Below are 17,740 nucleotides of genomic sequence, written 5' to 3'. Positions count from 1 at the left end.
CTCTTGGGAAAAGACTACTCTGATGATGTGATAGTTAACATTAAACCTGAAAGGAGATAAGAAGGCTGATATGTGAAGAACTGGGAGAAGAATAAGGAAGAGACAAAGCAAATGCCTAAAACAGAATAACATTTTGTGTTTTGAGCACTAGAATAAAGGCCAGTGTGGTTGGAACAAAACTGCAAAACAGAAGAACGTCAGAAAGCTGTGATTCATATAGCATCTTTTTAGGTCATGTAAGGATTTGGGGTTTTGTTCTATGTAATGCGAAGCAACCAAAGAACACTGAAATTTGAAACATTAAGAAAGCATTGTAGTGGTCCAAAAATAATGGCAAATTGGACTGAGAGTATAGTAAAGAAATAGTGAACAATGGTCATATTTAGGTTTTACATTGTAGGCATTCCCAGCCAGAATTATTGATGGTTTTGTTACGGGATATAAAGGAAAGTGCAAATTAAAGGATAATGTGGTAGACAGGAGTCTAAGATGTTCCCTGGGATTCTCACCCCCTGGTGTACATACTGTGTATCATTTTTTTTCTCTTTAATGTGAGCAGAATCCATAAATATGACCAGACATCATTTCTGTGATTATGTTACCTTTGATGGCAAAGGGAAAGTTTTACTGGGAGGCTTTACTTAATAAGCTATGCTCTTAAAAGAGATAAGAAGCAGCAGCAGGTGGACTTCTGTTTATGTAGAAGGAAGCATGTTGTAAACTGCCTGCATGGGTCACATGTTAAGGAATTGCAGGCAGCCTCTGGGGAGTGAGACTGATCTTAGGCTAACAGCCAGCAAGAAAATAAGGATCACAGTCCTATAGGTACAAAAAACCGAATTATTATAATAATTTAAATGATTTTGGAAGATGACCTTGAACTTGAGTTGAGAACTGCAGCATTTTGATACTTATATTGCAGCCTCTAGTAATCTTGAACAGAAGATCCAGGCCACCCATATTTAGACTCCTGACCCAACTAAAATAGTTAATTAGTATTTTTAAAAATAGTTTACATAATTTATTTAATAATCTTGCATCATTCATGAAATTTAATTAGAAAGGTGATTGATGATGATGATAGCAATATATTCAATTCTTACAATGAATTAGGCAATATTTAGTATATTAAGCTACTAAATTGATAATTTTTTATGTAGTGATTGAAAAAAAATACAGAGAATTCTAGCACAAGCAATAGATTGATGATGGTGTTATGCTTATGGTCAAGATTTATTACATGAACAGATTGGGGTCTTACTTAGGTTACAATATATCATAGAAAGGTAAGTGAAGATGGTGATTAGACTCATGTGGGGTGCATATTTTAAGGGATAGGTCCAATTTGTAGATACTAATTAGAGAGCCATCAGTATTTGAAGGCATGGGATTTGTAAGGTCTCTTGGGAAGAAGGTATGGGAGAGAAGAAAAAGTGCCCTGGCACTAAGTAACATTCCAACATTTAAAGAAGCAGTAAAGGGGACTAAACAGAAGGATCCAAGGAGGAAAAGTTAGAGAATGAGACACAAATGGGATCCTTGAAGACTGTGTCTTGGTCCCTTGAGTTTCCAAAGAATCTATTTTTGTTTTCTTTATATATTTTCAGTATTTTTTAATACATTGGTAGAAGATCACCACAAAGGTTAATATTTTGATACTAGTAGGAAGTAATGACTGTCAAAGTTGGGACTGATTAGATATAAAAAATCAAAACTATTCAAAGGATTAAAATAGTAGGACTTTTAAATTATTTGTGGAAATAGAAGTATAGGAGGCTTTAAAGGTGATTCCTATATGAAAAATTTTGATATATATGTATATTAAGAATTGTAATGCAAAAAAACAAAGTACATGTATAAAGGCATAAATTGGAATGAACATACTTTATATACAGATATGAAAAATTGTGTTCTATATGTGTAATAAGAATTGTAATGCATTCCACTGCTGTTGTGTATTTAAAAAAATAAAATCAATAAAAGATAAAAAAAGAAATTAAAGCAACATTTTAATAAAAAAAGGTGATTCCTAAGTTTGTGCATAACTGAGTAACTTATTGAAAAGGAAGACTACAGGATTTGGGAATAGAAGAAGACGATTGATTCAGTTATCGTACATTGAGTTTAATATAATGGTTAACATGTATGCTTTGTAATTTCTTTTAAGTGCTTTGCATGTATTATTTATTACTTACAAAATATTAGTAATATCATATGTGTAATTTATACATGATAAATCAGGTCTTTCTTGACCATGGCTCTGTAACAACTTGGTTCTAAAACCAATACTTTTTTTGTGTGTGTGGTGTTGAGGATCGAACCCAGGGCCTTTTGCATGTAAAGCTAGCATTCTACCAAGTGAGCTGTATCCCCAGCCCTAGAAACAATGCTTTTAACTCCCATATCAATATCCTAGTGGAGAAACCAACTCATAGTTGTGCTCTGGAGGCCTCTTTGAGCTAAAGATTTAGATTAGGGAATCATCATAATGATAAGAGCCAATACCGTAAAAAATAAACGCAGTCACTCAGAGGAAATGTGATAAGAGATTAGAAAACTAAGGGCTCTTTATATGCAGAGCTGATATTCATTAGGCTGCAGGATGATTTTATCAATTGTTAAATATTGAAATACAGTGCTTTCATACTGTGATAAATAGATTCTTTTACTTCCAGATTCCCCCCTTCTCCAGCTTCTCAGGTTCCAATGAGTCCTAGATCGTTTCTGCCAAGGAGTAATATTCTCTATTTCATTTTGTTTATTTGTTCTGCTACTTAATTTTTAAACAATAATTTACTGAATATATTATATGGTGCTATAGTAGATGATGGAGAATCAAATATAAATTGAGTACTTTCCTGCCCTTAAGAAATTTATGAAAAATGACAGATCTAAGTACAGCATAAATGTGATTAAGCTTGAATGCAATTACTTCAGCGTGTGGTACAGGAATTTAGAGGATGAAGGAGTTATTGTTACGCATTCACTGAATTCATTAATTCTAAAAGTATTAAAAGCCACTTTTCAGAGGCTGGGGCCATAGCTCAGTGTCAGAGTGCTTGTGTGAAGCAATGGGTTTAATCTTCAACACCACATAAAAATAAACAAATAAAATAAAGGCATGCTGTCCATCTTCAACTACAAAATAGTAAAAAGAAAAAAGAAAAAAAAAAGAAAAAAATTTTCAGCATCCTAGTAAGAGCCAAAATTCACAAATGAGGTTAAAATGAAAGCAAAGCAGCTTTATTTGGGTGCAGAATAGATTTGCAAATCAGAATACAGAAGTTCAGGTTGGAAACTGAGTGGATGGTCCCACGAAAAGAGGCAGGATTGAGATTTTTTTATAACAAAAATGAAGAGGAATATCAGAATTTATTTCTCCATCGGCATTCCTTGGAGATAAGCAAAGATTGAGCAATGGTGAGAAACTAATGTGAATCAGGTTGGTTGCAAAATTTTCAAGTCCTTTGAAATATCTACACCAAGAACAGAATGCTGGCATCCTTTCAGATCTTCAGCACACTGATAAAGTACCAAAAATTGTTTATGTTCAGTTCTTGACACAATGTCTGTGTAGCAACTTGTCCCTGTCAGCAAGCCTCTAAAGCTGACAAAAGGATTTTTGTTTTGTCTTTGGCCATTCTGCAGCCATTCTGACTTTTAATCTATCATTTTTCCCTTTTCATCCAGTGTCTAAAGATGCTTAACCAGGCAGATTGCTCTACCAACAAAGCAATCTTCACTGGATGAAGACCATATTAAAGAAGGTAGTTCAGGAGTCAGTGTTCCCCATTGTTCAGGGGAAATTTGATGGTGCTGGGAAAGTTCATTTCCAGGAAGCTGTGTCCCAGGGAGGAGGGAAGTGTCCAGTGATCCTAAGAGGCATGCAGGAAAAGGTCTTTGAAAGACAGGGCCAAATTGGAGCAATGCTTTTTGGTTTGAACAGTTCTAGGGATGCCAACAGATACACAAATGGCATAAGTACAAACACAGCAATTAAGTTTCATTTTTTTTTTTGGTCTGGAGAACTGCAAGTAGTCAATATGAATCATTGGGCAAGCACACTGGCAGAGGTTTTGTTCCCCTCTTACAGAAGTTGGAAAGACAAGTACAACATTTGTAGACAACAAAATTTAGAAGCATATGAAGTAAAATCATCAGGTATAGTTGGTGGTTGAAACTAGGACCTATCTGATCATCTTGAAACCTCCAACTTTGGTTCTTGATTAGTAAAAACAAACCTTGGCAAATGCTTTTGCTCTGATCCATTTGGTGGTGGCCCAAGAATTTCACTCTAGTGGCATAATAAGAATCTTCTCCATACCACTCTGCCATCCTTCTCAATAATGGCCTCAGTTCCAAAATCAGCAAAATAGAACAGTAAGGGCATCACAGACATTTTATTGCTCAGTCTCAGATGGCTGGATGCCACTTGTCCCTGTAAGAAGTTAGAGGATGCAGTCTGCTTGTGGGGGTTGCATAAGTAGTTAACAGGCTAGTCTCAATTGTTATGGGAATTAACCAGGTAGATTGCTCCATCAACTAAGAAGGTCCATGGAATTGAGAAAGGGCTATCAATCTGTTAATCCTTTCAACGTCAGGGCAGGGTTTCTAACTTGCAATCCCAGTTTTTATGTTTGTTCTGCACCAGAAGAAAACTATCTTTGTGGTTTTTAATTTTTTTTGTACTGGAGATTGAACTCAGAGGTGTTTTACCAATAAGCCATATGCTCAGCCCCCTTTTCTTTGTCTTTTATGTTGAGACAGGGTCTCACTAAATTGCTAGGGTCTTGCTAAATTGCTGAGGCTGGCCTTCAATTTGTGAACCTTCTGCTTCAGCCTTTCAAGTTGCTGGGATTTCAGGCATGCCCCATTATGCCTGGCTTGTTTGTGATTTTTGTTTCACATTACATCTGTCAGGGGCTATATACTGGGGATTCAAAAGTTAATATTAAAAGTGTTCAGTGTCTTATGGGGGACATGGGCACAGAATCTGACTCATGTATTTTAGGATGAAGATGGATGTAGGTAAAGGGCACAGTGGAATGTGGTGAGAATGAACTAGGACTGAAGGTATAAGGATAGGTAGAAAGGAGGCATGCAGGACTAAACAAGACTAGTCAAGATTTAAAGTCCATTTTTATATGGATTATATGTCCAGATATAAAGGTCACTTTCACCTACCTTGATCACGAACAACACTATTTAGGCAATTATTAAACCTTGTCCATAAGGACACCAATGTAGTACTGTTTAAATTCACAAAGCATAGCCTTTAAAAACCAAAAAAGAAAAGAAAATTATCACCATTTCATTGGTGGTCAATGAGTCCAGTTACCAATCCAAAGGGGCACTAAAAACCCCTCTTTGATCATATCCCTGTACTATAGATTTACATGCATAAACATGCCTGATATGTAGCTAGCCCATTCCTTTCCAACACTTGCATTCTACTGTGTCTCTTAGAGTATGTACTTCTTACTGTCTCTCAATAAAAATCAATCTGCATCTTACTTTGCTCTGTCCTTAAATTCCTTTCTGCAATATCAAGGGTCCTCACAGCCTGAATTGAGATCCATCTCCCTTTTAGGGGATTTCCTTAGGACTTTCATCCTGATGACAGGAGCAGTAATTTTTTTTTTATTCCAGTAACAGTGACCACCTCAAGTGGGATAAGGCTCCAGCGAATTGGCGGGCAGATGAGATTTTACATTCTTTAGGAGATTCTGACTGATGGGAAATTACCTTACAGATTGCATAGTCCAGCCTCCATTTTAGAGATTAGAAATCTAGGAGCAGGCTGTGGCCAGCCTGTTTTGCACATACTAGTAGCTGAACCAGGACTTAGATCTAGTCTTTGAGCCTATCCAGAGACCCCTCCTTTAATTCACATTGACTAATCCACCATGAGTTTAGGCTGACCCAAGCTACAGTTGTACTTTGGTCTTTGTGTCCTCCCCACACCATTCATATCACCAGGAATAGGTCAGCCTTGTGATGAGGATTCTCTCAAAGCTTCCTAAATTTGAACAAATAACTCTAAACCATATGTTTAAAGCAGGATCTTACTTAAAAGATAAAGAAGACAGAAAGATAGGCACAGTAACACAAGAAAGGCAGAGAAAGAGCAATAAAGCAATGGAGAATGATGAGGAGATACAAAAGGGGAGACAGAAGGTGGGGCTGGGTAGGAGAGACAAAGAAGAGAAATAGAAAAGGAAAGCAAAGACCAGGAACAAGAAGACTTTCTTGCATACTATAGGAGAAAAAGAAGTTCTCTCTAGGCACCCGTGTTCCCTTCTCATATGGATAAGAGGGGACTCTAACCTCACTGTGGCCTGTTGAGAGCCACAGCCGTGGCTCTCAACAGTGGCCCCCTGTGGGAAGGGGATACTCACCAGAATGAATCCTGGGTCTTCTTCCAGTTCAGTCACACCAGGGGAGGGAAGGTTGTTCTTGCAGGTAGAAATTTCCCTCTTTATGGAGGCAGTTTGTAAACTGAGAAAACCAGTTTGCTTTTTAAAATAATGTGACTGAAAAATGAGAGATGTGGAGATATCAGCTCCACAGGTGTTACCAGCCCACGCCTAGTTACTTACTATCTACAGGAAGGTGGGGAATGGGTGTAGTTAGAGGTGTTATCCTTATTTTAAAACTTTGTCAATTATACTTCTTTACATATTAAATCAAGTCCAATGTTGGGATTTAAGATTTTTCCCATCTAGCTAGTGGGTAAGAGCATGAATTGGATTCATACTGATCCATACTTAAATTCCAATGAGATCACTTGCTAGTTGAATTAGATTACTGAAACTATCAGTCTCTGTCTTCTTGTTTTTGAAATGAGAATAATAATACTGAACTCCTACTGTTGACTAAAAATTAAATGAAATAACTAGGTAAACCACTTAACATACTGATGTTCTCTTAATCAGTATTCAACAAAGGTTAGCTTTTATTTTTCTTGTAGTGGGAAGCTTTACAGAAGGGATTCCCTATTGTGTTAAAAACATGCTTTTAAAAATGTCTTCCTTAACTGAATAGATAGCCTACATCTTGGGAGCAAATCTTTACCCCTCACACATCAGACAGAGCACTAATCACTAGGATATATAAAGAACTCAAAAAGCTAAACACCAAAAAAAAAAAAAAAACCAAATAATGGTTTAATCAATAAATGGGTCAAAGACCTGAAGAGACACTTCTCAGAAGATGATGTACAATCAATTAACAAATACATGAAAAAATGTTCATCATCACTAGCAATTAGAGAAATGCAAATTAAAACCACCCTAAGATTTCATCTCACTCCAGTCAGAATGGCAGCTATTATGCATACAAACAACAATAAGTGTTATCGAGGATGTGGGGAAAAAGGTACACTCATCCACTGCTGGTAGGACTGCAAATTGGTATAGCCAATATGGAAATCAGTATGAAGATTTCTTGGAAAATTGGGAATGGAATCCCCATTTGACCCAGTTATCCCTCTCTTTGGTCTATACCCAAAGGACTTAAAAACAGCATGCTACAGGGACAGCCACATCAATGTTTATAACAGCATAATTCATAATAGCTAAACTGTGGAACCAACCTAGATGCCCCTCAATAGATGAATGGATAAAAAAATGTGGCATATATACACAATGGAATTTTATGCAGCAATAAAAGAGAATAAAATCATGGCATTTGCAGGCAAATGGATAACGTTGGAGAAGATAATGCTAAGTGAAGTTAGCCAATCCCCAAAAAACAAATGCTGAATGTTTTCTTTGATGTAAGGAGGCTGATTCATAGTGGGATAGGGAGCAGAGCATGGGAGGAATAGAAGAACTCTAGATGGGGCAGATGGGTGGGAGGGCAAGGGAGAGGTGAGGGGGTTAATAATGATGGTGGAATGAGATGGACATCATTATCCAAAGTACATGTATGAAGACACGAATTGATATGAATATACTATGTATACAACCACAGATATGAAAAATTGTGCTCTATATATGTAATAAGAATTATAATGCATTCTACTGTCATATATAAATAAAAAAATTACATAAAAATGTCTTCCTTAGGGAGAGAGATGTTGGAAGATTCCTTGGTATTGTTGATTTGGGCCTTTTGTATAAGGTAGTTATCAGGAAGAAGCACCAAATCAGGGTAAAAATATGTAAAAAACCAAAGGTTGAATGTTTTCTCTGATATGTGGAAGCTAACCCACAATAAGTGGAGGGGGAAGAATACAAAAAAGAATAGAAGTTCAGTGGAGTAGACAAAGGGGACTGGGGGAGGATCGGAAAAGGAAAGACAGTGGAATTCAGGAATGAATCTGACATAATTTTCCTATGTAAAAAAATACATGAATATACCATAGTGAATCTCACCATTGTGTACATCCACAAGAAATTAATTAGAAAAATAAGTATGGGTAAGTGGCAGAAAGATGAATAAAGAGAAGAGAACAGCGTGTGGGGAGAAAGAAGGGGAAGGAGAGGTACTTGGGACTGAATTAGAATAAGATACATTCCATGCTTGTATAATTATGTCAAAATGGATTTTACTGTCATGTATAACTACAAAGAACTAATAAAGTAAAAGAAAAAAAGAGAGAGAGAGAAAATATTCCCCATTCTTTACCTGAGGGCTTAAAAAAAATCCTAGTATTATCCCTTAGACAGTGTTGATGTTTCTGGGTCCCTGAGGTCCCTGGGGTAGTAGACACCAGAAACACACCTGGCCCAACTACCCTGAGCAGTGGCTGTGTAGATTAACTAACATAGGCCATCACTAAAAGTGAGAAACCTGTCTTTTTTTTTTTTTTTTAACCTGTCTTTGGACTAGATGTCATGACACACCTGCTAAGTAATATACTGTCCCACCCACCTGCTCTGAAAGGGTTCTGTCCTAGCAGCTGCTGCTTTCACCTGCCCAGCAAGGAGGGTCTCACTGTCCTGGCAAGTGTTCCATCTCCCTGGAGACTGAGACTCCACTGCTGCCCTGGCCTGGAGGAGTCCTCTGCTTCCTGCTGGGTTCTGCATTCTTTTTGTACTCCTTGATTCAGGATTCAGTTCCCAGCAGCACTGGGCGGCTATGACCAAATCTCCCCCAATCATCAGGGTATTTAAGGATTGTTAATTAGGCAGGTCCTGGCCTGTTTTCCTTGCAGCCCTTCCTCTGAGCATGTGATTTGATAATAGTTTGAGATATTAACTTAGGTTACCTAGTATTTCACCCAGTCCATTTCTTACCTCCATTCAAATATCTTGTCGAATCTGTGAATAACAGCCTTGGGGAGAGCGTAAAACAGGACATTTTAACATAAGTTCAGCACATTGGCTACCACAGAGTAAAGTGTGTTGAAGAAATAGGAATTATATTTCTAAGACCAAAGAAAGATTCACCCAGAGGGAAAGCAGAGGGAGAGGGAGGTAAAAAGAAATGTGACAGTTCCACCAAAGGGAATTATGTACCCCCTTTTTTTCTTTATGTACCCTGTTTTTTTTTTTTTTTTTTTTTTTTTTTTGTAATGCTGGAAGAGAAAAGGCTATGCGATGCCTCTGGTCATGGTGTCACAGGGAGGTGGAGAGATGCAGCTCCAAACTTCTGTTCTTGTGTTCTTATGAAAGAAAATTACAAAAATTCAAGCAAGAAAACTTTATTGTAAGTGAAAATAAAGTAAGGCTCAAGCAAAAAGTATTCTCACAAAGAGAGAGTGAGTCTTCTCTGAGTAGAGAACTGCAAAGGAAACAATGCCACTTCCAGATTGATTGCTGTTTGACCTTCTGCAGTCCTCTCCAATCAGGGGTTCAATTCCTTTACGTTGGGTAGGGGATGTTTTGACCTCAGCTTTGTCTGAAATTTTCATGGTGGCCATCTTATTCAGGGGGGCTTCATCTACAAGTTAATCCTCTTAATGTGGATACTGGGGTCAGCAGCCAGACAAAATTTACCTTAATGAACCTGGGCTACTAAAAAAATTTCTATTCTAAAATATATGGAGAAACAAAGCCATAAATCCTGACTTTATAATGACCTTGGTAGATCCTGTCAAGGGTTAGTCCTATTGATCTTGCTTTCTTGATGTATTTCTTTCTTTCTTCTTTTTAAAAATATTCTGGTGGTTTTTATTTCCCTTGTACTTTTCCATATTGCTTACATTGGGGGATGACAAGGGTTGATTACTTTCCACAAAACAAATACTCTTTTCTAAATCAACTTCATGAAGTCATTTCGTTTTTTAATATTTATTTTTTTAGTTATAGGTGGACACAATATCTTTATTTCATTTTTTATGTGGTGCTGAGCATTGAACCCAGTGCCTCATGAATTCGAGATGAAAGCTCTCCCTCAGAGTTATAATCCCAGCCCCAAGGCATTTCTTATCTACAATAAATGCACCAATTTTAAGTGTACATCTCTATGAATTTTGACAAATTACACCCATGGAACTACCATCAGATGTAGACCCTTTTATCACCCTGAAAAGTCCTCTCCCAGTTAACTCCCCACCCCAGCCCAACTAACAACTGATCTACTTTCTGTAACAGTGTATTAGATTTGCCTTTCTTGTGTTTCATGTAAATGAACTAATATGCTATGTACTCTTTGGCACCTGGCTTCTTGTCTCACCATGTTTTTGAGATTTATAATTCCATTGCACGTATTAGCAGTTTTTCTTTTTATTGCTTAAAAAAATCTATTTTATGGAGATTCTGAAATTGCTTTATTTACTCACCTGTTGATAAACATTTAGGTTATTCCCTGTTTGCGATATTATAAATAAAGCTGCTATGACTGGTATAGAAGTAGAAATTCTGGATCCTAGAGTAAGTTTATGTTTATACAAAATTTCCAACCCGTTTTTCAAAGTAGTTGTACAATTTTACATCATCACCATAATCTATAAAAGTTTCAGTTGCTCCACATTTCTCCAGTGCTGAAAGGTTGTCAGTCTATTTCATTTTAATGGTACTGGAGGGTATGTAGTGGTCTCAAGTTCTGGTATTTTGATTAAATTTTTTATTTGTTTTAATTAGTTATATATGACAGTAGAATGCATTTATGCACTTTGATATGTCATGCATAGATGGGATATTTCTTAACTGACTCCCATTTTTTCTACCTGCTTATTCTCAGGGTTAGTATATCAATTGTTTTTTACGGGTTATTTGTACACTAAAGACAATTTCAAAGAAACTCTGTGACCCTACTATATAATTGGTTCCCATTTCACTGCTTGTTCCTAACAATAGGGACCAAAAACAGTCCTGCAAAAGACTTCTTCCACCATCCAAATGTGTTATAAAGCATCTCAGAGATGAATGTCCCTGGCAATTTGGAACTTTCTCTTTGAATACCTGTGGAACTGATGCTGGAGTCATGCTTTTCCTATTTTCTGATGTATGATCATTGTGTAAATCAAAATTAAATTTGTTTTTCTAGTTCTTCAGACTTAAGGCTTGAATTCAGAACTTACATTGTGTGTAGAAAAGTAACTTAACTTTGATTTAGAACCAGAGAGTGGAAGCACCCATTCCTATTATTAAACTGTTATATTACCCATAGAAACTTCACCTTTATTTCCCTGAGAGATTTCTAAGATGAAAATTTCCATGCTAGCTGGATGCAGTGGCTCACACTTGTAACCCAGTAGCTCGGATGGCTGAGACAGGAGGATCACAAGTTCAAAGCAGCCTAAACAATTTAGCAAGGCCTTAAACAACTTAGAAAGACCCTGTCTCAAACAAAACAAAACAAACAAACAAACAAAATAAAACAACAACAAAATGGGCTGGGACATGATTAAACACCCTTGGGTTCAATCCCCCAGTACAAAAACAAAACAAAACAAAACAAAACAAACAAACAAACAACAACAACAACAACAAAACAAACCCTGCTAAAACCCTTCAATTATTTTCTATTATCTCTATAGTAAAGTTTTTCATACAAGACCCTTCATGATCTGTCTACTGCTCCCATGTCTTACCATTCCCATCTTCATTCCACCAATCATGTGCACATTCCTGCAGTTCTTTAGTTTGTGTTTTATAACTCCATATTTTTTTATTTGCATCATTTTTTTTTTTACTTTCTTTTCTCTTTTCTGAATTGTTTTTTCCTTTTCTTTACATTGCTAATTCTTAGTCATTTAGAACTCAGCCAAGCAACACCTCTCTGGGATATATTCTCCCACTCCATTCCCAGTGTATTGGGTATTTCTGTTATCTGCCAAAGTGCACAGAGCTTGCCAACAGAGCACAGTATAGTGATTGGTCATGATGTGTCTGTTGCCTCTCCTAGATTCTGATTTCTTCAAGGATAATAATTGTATCTAATTATGGTAGTATTTATAGTACATCAGTATCTTATACTTAACAGACCCTTAATATATATGTAATAATTAAATCACCATAGGATTTTATTTGAAATATTTTGTCTATCTTAGATTATGCCTCAAGCAATAAGTAGCATACTTAAAATTAAGGGGCAAGGCCACCTTATAAGATCTGCAAAAACCATGGGAAAAAAACCCAACTGGACCTGTGATTGCTAATGAATAAATAACCCTTAGTTCACACCAAAGATATAAAATGGTCAGAAGTTGGAAGTCAGAAAAGGATACTTTAGAGAAAGTTGTCAATAAACTTTGTATATTCTTCCTACCTCATCTGTACATGTGGAGGGATAGGGAATTGAATTTGTTTCTCATCTGATGGCTATAGAAAAAGGCTTAGCTCAGAACAACCACTCAGAGCTTTGTAATTGTCTATGGCCTATTTGGGTTAGACATGACATAGGTTGCCAAGAGATAAAAGCAGATACCAAGAGATGGGATGCAAAGCATAATGTTAATATTGAAAACGCTTATTGGGAAGATGTAGTAATGGTGGGTTAGAAAGATGGTTCATCATAAATTTTGATGATGACCAACTGGACAGGTGCTTTGCCAGAAAGTGCAGTGGCAAAAGGCTGAACAGGTGCACCTATATTTCACATGGTACCTCTAATCCTTCACCAGGAAATAGAGCCTCCATCCCCCCAGGTCCAGTGATGAACACCTCCCTGTCCATGGTGCTTTCTTCTGCACCAGTTACCACAGGGAGGTGGGGTTTATAGCTTTGATTCCTAAGTTACAAAACCAGTGACATCATTTGCTTAGCTTTCTTTGTCCCATTGTATGAATAACAACCCAAGGAACTTGGTGTGCATGCAAAAGAAGAGTTTTTTTTTTTTAAAGATAAAACGAACTTTTCCTAACTCCCAGCAAACATGAGAAAAAGTCAGTGCCCTTCAAAATAAAGTTTCTCTAAATATTCTGGCCCATACTTGCTCCCCTTTCTCCCTTAACTTGGTTAGGTTCTTGGGAATGGTAAGGGGCATTTCAGGGACATGGTGTTTCACTATCCTCCTTTTCTCCAAGGTTCATGCAATAATACTTATGTGGAGGTTGGCAGAGAAAAACTGATAAAATAGATTGAAAAAGTCAACCATTCCTGATGAGTTCCCATCATAGCTAGCAAACCTATGGCAGACCTGATTTAAGGAATAGTGTGAGAAGTATTAACTTAGAAAATACTTGGATAATTTAAAAAATTTAATTGGGATAGACAACTATGGAAATAACATTATTTTTGACTTAAGGATGATAGTGTTGTATACATTTTAATATGCAGTAGATACTTAACAATTCATGTCCATATACAGTGGATTTGAATGGGCTGGGAAAGCCATTTTTTTCCTTATTATTATCCACAATAAGTCTTATTTATTATATTATAGAATAAACAAGGAAAAGTCAACAAAGTTCCACAATCTAGTCAAATCATAATGATCTGCTTATACTACTTTATTCTGAATTCATAAATAAGAATCCATTTTAGCTTGTGCTCCCTGTTCTTTTGTGAATGAGGCTTACCAGTACCCATGAAACACCTCCTTTGAAGCTTTCCCATGGAAACTCTGCCAAGGTTTCTCATTTTCCCAAGCCTAATGTGGCTCCTTTTCAGAAGATCAGAGAGCCTGAGTGTTGCAGTTCATAGAGATCAGCTTCCAATAGCTTAGAAAACAGAAGAGACAGACTGAGAGTAGATATGGAGGGACAGAGTAAAGCCCGAATAACTGAGATACTTCTGTCCACATTAGGGAGTGAAGGGAGCAGCACTTCATTGCTATGCAGAGTAAGAACAAACCAGCCTGAAATAGAGCAGAATATTACAGAGATATCTGTGATCAGCCAGCACAGTTTCGGCTTCTAAGGTGAGATAACCCATCCAAGAAATATAGAGAAAGATAAGGTTTGAAGGAACATGTAAAATGACTCAACAGGAAGACACAAGTACATCATGAAAAGGATAGATCTTACCTGTTTTTTTCTTCTGAGATCTTGAGTTTAAAGTAGCGTGAGTGAAGCTCTTGTGATCAACAATTTGTGCTGACATAGCAAGGCATACAGAGAAAAAAAATCCTATTTCATCCCTGAACATACTGCCTATACTTCTTCATTTCATAACAAAAAAGAGATACCAGGCACTTAAGAAGAAACAATTTCAAGATTATTCACAGAACAGTGTGCTGTACAGATGACATGGGGATCAGAGGTCAAATTCCAAATACCTAATATCCATTTATATGTTTACTTCTTTGTCTGCTTTTATAAATGGTATGCTTTCTTGCAGGTAAATTTAAAGAAATTTTAAGGAGAACTTTTTCTATAAGACCTCATTAATTATATGTAGAGGATAAAGAAAAAAACAAAAATAAAAGCCAAAAACCAAAATCCAGGCACAGGGGAAAGTGTTGCTTCAATTATTTACTGCAGCATAGCAAACCAACCCAAAATAAAAGTCCATATCTATTTTTTTTAATATTTATTTTTTGGGTGTAGATGGACACAACACACTGTCTCTATTTTTATGTGGTGTTGAGAATCGAACCCAGGTCCCGCCCATGCTAGGGGGGCGCTCTACCGCTGAGCCACAATCCCAGCCCCAAATTCCACATCTATTTGACTCATACATCTGTAATTTGTGTAAGGATAATGCCACGATGTTTAAGGCCATAGATAAGATGACTTGGATGGCATGGAAACTCAAATATGGGCATATCCCTTTCCTTCCATGAAGTTTGTCAATATGGGCTCATGTGGGTGGGAGTTTAGCCTGATAATCGCTGGTGGTTGAACTTTTTCCATGGAATCTCAGGTTCAAGATGGAATATTTTGTAAAACACCAGAGTGATAGTTATAGGCCTTTTATGACCTAGTCATGGAAGTCATACACTGTCACTTCTCCCAGTTCTATTTTTGATGCAAGGCCAATCCTACTACAGTGTGGATATGACTACACAAATTCTGGGGAACATGGATCATGAAAGGGGCATTCTATAAAGTAGATACTTCAAGTAGTTTCACAAATGGGCTAATAAGACATGAAATAATGGCATGTCTATCTCCTCTGAGTGGAATACGAACTTGTTTTAAATTATGATAATAATTATAATGTAATACTAGTTATCATTTGCTAATAGATTTTCTGTATTGAAGTCTATTCTAAGGGCATTATATAGGTAATTCATTTTATTTTCACAGTGTTCCTCAGAGGTAGATGCTATAAATATCCTCAGTTTGGAATGTGAAAGCAAAGGCATAAAGCTTAAGTAATTTTACTAAATTCAAAGGTCAGGATATGGCAGAATTGGAATTAGTACTCAGGGAATCTGGCTCCTGACTCCAAGTTCTTAATCACTAATTTTTCTAGAAGTCAGAGAAAAATGGGAAATGCTTACTATTTAGTGTCCTTGAAATCTTTAAAACTTCTCAGGAGAGTCACAATAATTGCAGTACCAAGACCAGTAAGTTAATTGTATAGCAAGTAACAACAATGTTGCGGTTGACATCTGGAGAGTTTTGAGTTGTGACTACACAAATGTGAATGTAAGCAAGTATGTTTAAAGTCCTGGGAAGAGTAAATATTATTTCAAATGTGAATGTAAGCAAGTATGTTTAAAGTCCTGGGAAGAGTAAATGGAATATGTTTCCTTTCAAAAAGCCTCCAAGAATATTGTTTCTTTGACATGAATATTTGATAATTTGAATTATAAAAATTTCCAAATTTTTGTCCCTGGAATACAGCACCTTGACTGCTAGTTTAAATAGACATCTCTGAAGAGACTAACGACCTGTGGGGCATTGACTATTATATTCAGATTGAATACCTCCCTTGTCTGTGTTCCAACCTTTGCTAATTTTGGAAAGGAAAAAAGGAATATCTTGTTTGTTTCTGTTACTTCTCTCCCTGCATCAAGCTTCTTTATGTTAGACATGAAAGTAAGGATTTTATACATAAGCAAACACAATAGAAGACATAGTTCCAGTTGAAAGTGTTGTATATCTGCAGGCTTCCCTGAACTTCCCAGACTCAGTTCCACTTCTTCCATCTCTTCCCCGGCCAGCTGTGGTGTGTGTGTTTGAACTATCTCAATTTGGTCCATGTTCATGCAAGTTACAGCTGTTCTTTAGCATCGGGGATTTCCAAGGAAAGTTTCTTCACACTTGCCAAAACTTGCTTGGGCATCAAGACTGTGAGATGTGCTCACTCTGATAATTTGCTTCAAAACCTCTGGCACCTTAAGAATTCAGGTAGGGCTTGTTCTTTCTCGTTCACATACAGCCACCTGGTTTTTTTTTTTGTTTTTTTTTTTTTTGTTTGTTTCATTCCTCACCCGGCCCCCCAAGGGAATAGGAGTCAAAGACCTTGATTTTCCTTGGCCTGAGCTTGGTCTGGGTGGGCTGGACCCAGTTCTTAACTGCTTCCTTTGCACAATTTTGCTTCATTGCAAAATTCTTCATCTTCAGAACTATTGCATCATCATTGTTTCTGAAAGGCTCAGTTCTGGAATCGGGGCTTTGGAGGTTTGAGCAAACCTAACATATACAATTGGGTGTAAGTCCACAGATGAGCCTGTGAGAATTTTTATTTCTTGCTTATAGTACAAGCTCATTTCACAGAGAAGGTCTTTTTCCCCACCTGAGGATTATTGTATTATTAGAGAGACCCTTATTATTGCCTCCTGATTTTCTTCTACTCCTTTTTTGTCCTACTTCTCCTTTTCTGGCATTTAGAGTTTCCTTTTGCTTTCTTTGTTCTCCTTTTTTTTGTCATGTTTTTCAAAGATCAATTAACCATACATGTAAGAGTTTATTTCTAGACTTTCAGTTCTATTCCATTGCTTTTATGTATCTGTATACAGGTAACTCACAATCTTGATTAAACTGAAATTGGAAATTGTGAGTCTTACTTTATTCTTCTCTTTCAAGAGCCTTTTGGCTCTTTAGAATCCATTGAATTCTCATATGAATTTCACAGTTGGTTTTGCAATTTTTGCAAAAAAAATAGGCAGCTGTGATTTTGTTAGAGAGACTGTGTTGAATCTGCAAATCAATTTGGGAAATATGGCATTTTTATAATGTTAAATCTTCCAATTCATAGATATGTAACAACTTTCCATTTATTTAGGCCTTTTAAAATTTTTCTCAAAAACTTTGTAGTTTTCAGTATAAATCTTGTACTTATTGTGTTAAATTTATTTCTAAGCATTTTATTACCTTTTGCAATTGTAAGTAGAATTGCTTTAATTTCCTTTTTGAGTTGTTCCTTGTTCCTAGTAGAAAAACAATTTACTTTCATATACAATTTATTTCAGAATACCAATATTGTATCCTGTAACTTCCTGAACTGATATTATT

This window comes from Ictidomys tridecemlineatus, chromosome 4 (genome assembly GCF_052094955.1).
Source record: "Ictidomys tridecemlineatus isolate mIctTri1 chromosome 4, mIctTri1.hap1, whole genome shotgun sequence".
In the NCBI taxonomy this organism is placed as follows: domain Eukaryota; kingdom Metazoa; phylum Chordata; class Mammalia; order Rodentia; family Sciuridae; genus Ictidomys; species Ictidomys tridecemlineatus.
The sequence above is the reverse complement of the archived record's forward strand: the minus strand, read 5'-3'. Positions refer to the sequence as shown.